Raw genomic sequence first — 4264 nt, forward strand, 5'->3', positions numbered from 1 at the left:
CATTGCTCCACTGCCTCCTGCATGCCCCCTACTGGGGAAGGAGACCGAAACCTGGGCATGTGCCCTTCTGGTTCATGGGTCAACGCTCAACCACTGAGCCACAGCGGCCGGTCCTCATTGTCATTTTAGAGTGTACTCCTTCTACTTAAAAAAAGGTTTGCTGTAAAACTGTGCTGTGTTATGTGTGGGCATCAGCCTCAGACGTTTTGTGTACCTTTTCTGAGTGCAGATATACAAATACTTACCGTGGTGTTACACTTGCCTACAGTATCTAGCACAGTAACATGCTGTGCAGGCTTGTGTAGCGTAGGAGCAAAAGGCTATACCACGGGGCCCAGGTATGTGGCAGACGATACCATCTAGGTTTGTGTAAGTGCACACTGATGTTTGTATGACAAAGCCCCTTAATGGTGCATTTCTCAGAAGGTATCCCTGTGACACATGACTGTACTTTAAAGCAAATCTCAGGAGATTCCTAAACTCATTCAATTTGGAACTCAGAACTTTATGATTTCTGGGTTTCTCACTGTACTTTAAAAATTCTTTGCAATTCTAAAAACAGTATTTACTCCTGTTTTTACTCCTCATTTTCCTTGGTTTCAATCTCAAGAGTTTAAAGTCTATTACTATTTTTTTAAAAACCAACTGGAGATATTAGTGGGATATGCTAAGGAATGTCTTATACAAGAGATTTCAAATATCTATTCTTTAATATTCCACCCACCAGAACTTAACACCAGAATCTTCTTACATGTTACTAATGGCTAGCAAGCTTCTTATCTCAATGTTTTGTATTTATGCCACCTGATGTTCAAATTTGACACAGTCTTAAATTACTCCAGGGAAAGAAATTTGCGAAGTATTTAGGCATGAGCTAATGCTTTGAACATGAGAAGAATTAAGTGTTATTGAGGCAGAAAGGCTGTAAATTACTGGTCTGAGTCACATTGCTAGATGACTAACCCCTTAATCTCCTATCTCTTACATGCAAAATATGGATAGCAGCCCTACCTACTTACCACACTGTTTAGAAAAATGAGACTTACACTTTGCTCTTCTTTAAAGAAGTGAGCTACCTAATTAGCTGACTTTACTTGTTCTTAGTCGTTATCTCAAAAGTAATTAATCCTTGGTAAACACATACAAGAATGGAGAAATAGAAATCAAAACCTTGTATTTTTAATGTTTGCTTTAAAATTCTAAACAAAACTTGTCATGTTTTACAAATGTTGAGATAAATTTACATAGTATTAAAACCATGTTTAAATGTACAATTCAGTGTTTTTAGTATATTCACAAGATTGTGCAATCATCACTACTAACTCTAGAACATTTCATCACCCCAAATGGAAATCCCCTTTGCCCCATCCCCTGGCAACAAGTAATCAAGTTTCTATTTTTAAGAATTTGCTTATTCTGGACATTTCATATAAATGAAATTATATAATATGTCGCTTTTGTGTCTGGCTTTATTCATTTATATTTGTTTTCTTTTTTTTTTAAATATATTTTATTGATTTTTTACAGAGAGAAAGGGGGAGAGATAGTCAGAAACATCGACGAGAGAGAAACATTGATCAGCTGCCTCCTGCACACCCCCCACTGGGGATGTGCCCGCAACCCAGGTACATGCCCTTGACTGGAATCGAACCTGGGACCTTTCAGTCCACAGGCCGACGCTCTATCCACTGAGCCAAACCGGTTTCAGCTTATATTTGTTTTCAAGATTCATTCTGTTGTAGCAAAATTAGTACTTATTTCCTTCAGGTTGAATAACATTACACTGTATGGCTATGCCCCATTTTACTTCCTTCATCGCTGATGGATATTTGGGTTGTATCCTTTTTGGCTATTATGCGTAAGTCTGCTACAATCATGTACAAGTTTTTGTGTAAGCATGTTTTCATTTCTCTTGGGTGTACACCTAGAAGTAGAATTGCTGGGTCATTAGGATAACTAAGATTAGCTTTTTGAGGAATTGCCAAACTATTTTTCCAAGTAGCTATACCCATTTTACATTTGCACCAGCAACATGAGGGTTCTAATTTCTCCACATCCTCACTAACTTATTTTAAATATATTTTTATTGATTTCAGAGAGGAAGGGAGAGGGAGGGATAGAAACATCAATGATGAGAGAGAATCATTGACTGGCTGACTCCTGCAGGCCCCCTAACTGGGGATCAAGCCCACAACCCGGGCATGTTCCCTAACCAGGAATTGAACCATGACTCCTGGTTCATAGGTCGATGATCAACCATGGAGCCACGCTGGCCAGGCAGAAACATCGATTTTGTTCCACTTTATTTATGCATTCATTGGCTGCTTCTTGTATGTGCCCTGACTAGAGATCAAACCTGCAACCTTGATATATCAGGATGATGCTCTAAGCAACTAAGCTACCTGGCAAGAGTGTTACTTACATTTTCAAAATACTTTCCTATCTATTGTTGTCCCTCGGTTGCGAAGATAGTTCAGCCAACATGGTCTTAAACATTAAGTACTACTAAAGGCTCAAATCACAGTAGGTGAGTCCAAAAGTAGAGGGCTCACCATGTGGATATGAACAGAAGAGGCTGAGGAAGAGGTAGAGAAATTAGGGGTAAATGTGACGGTGATGCACCGGTGCTTCCTGTGCGTCTTTGGGACAGGATGAGAGATTAAATTGTTCCCTGTGAAAACTAGTGACACTACAGGGTAGTTAGGCAGAACAATACTTAAGATGTGATCTTTGCCATCAAAGATCTTCTGTTACTACAATGGATGCCAATAAAAGATGTGTGATCACAATACTATGAAGACTAATTGTAATGAGAGAGCGCCAGTCATCAGAGAAAGGAAGAAACATTACAAGGCAGGAAACCGGTCAGTAAACTACATTTATTGAGTGCTTACTGGATACTGGCACATCAAATACAAAAGAGTCAGGATGAACAGGAACAATAACCCCTAGGAGCACTTCCATCTGGGAGAAAGCCACCCCTGAATTCCTGCCCTGATGTCAGACAGTCCAGTTCCTCCCTATATGTCCCTGGTTCACCCAATGCCGCCGCCCAGAGCTGGAGCTCGGAGGAAGCGGGACCGTTCTCAGCATGAAAAGGAACAGTTAAAGAAATATATGGAGTTAAACCTATCTCTGCAATATAGCTTGCATCAAGAAATGAAGAAAAATGGTGAATTAGAAAAAGAGATTACCAGAATGATGATCTTATAGCAAAAGTGCAACCTGCATCTTCAAAATCTATACATCTGGATGAAAAAAATACACTTCAAAAGAAATGTGAAAAACTAAGGAATATAAAAGAGAAGTGGAAACAAGCAGCAATAAACCTCAGAAAACATGGAAATTAATATGGTAGAATACTGTAAAGTAAAACAGTATAAACAGAAGATTTAAGAAAAAACAAGACAGGATGTAGCAGAAAAATTAGAACAAGTCAATCTATTTTTACAGACACAAGCATGTCTGTAAACTGCTCAAGAAAATCTAGAGCAGTTAAGAGAGAATAATAGTACTTCAATAAGAAGCCAGTTTGAACTCAGAATTAAAGATGTTGAATCTGAACTCTCCAACATGAAAATTTCTTTAGACTGTAAATGGGGAAAATATAGGCAACTCTACCAAGAAGAAACAGGATGTAGAAACTCATTGGCAAATGAACTACACGAGACTAACGAGAGGGCAGCAGAGGTCAGCACCGAACTTCTCCTGCAGAAGCACCAGCGCAGCCTTCACGCAGCACTCCTCATACGAGGCCAGCCTAGAAACACTGTGTTGGAAATGTTAGTAATAGTTTTGTACCCGGTAGGAATTCTACTCCAAGAGTAGTTGGTGATTCCTGCCTCAAGAATCCTTTTTATGACTTAAATAAACTTGTAATACTAAAAGGAATCAAGAAGAAGGCAGTTAAGAACTTAAGAAATTAATTATACACATTAATTTTACCACTAATCCTAACTACCAGGGAAGTACAAACTGTGTATAAATTACATTTTATAATGATTTTTTAAAAATATATTTTATTGGTTTTTTACAGAGAGGAAGGGAGAGGGATAGAGAGTAAGAAACATCGATGAGAGAGAAACATCGATCAGCTGCCTCCTGCACACCTCCTACTGGGGATGTGCCTGCAACCAACGTACATGCCCTTGACCGGAATCGAACCTGGGACCTTTCAGTCCGCAGGCCGACGCTCTATCCACTGAGCCAAACCGGTTAGGGCTATAATGAATTTTTATGCCTGTCTAAAGGATAAGCTATACAA

The sequence above is a fragment of the Myotis nattereri genome, assembly GCF_964212035.1.
Source record: "Myotis nattereri genome assembly, chromosome: 2".
NCBI lineage: Eukaryota > Metazoa > Chordata > Mammalia > Chiroptera > Vespertilionidae > Myotis > Myotis nattereri.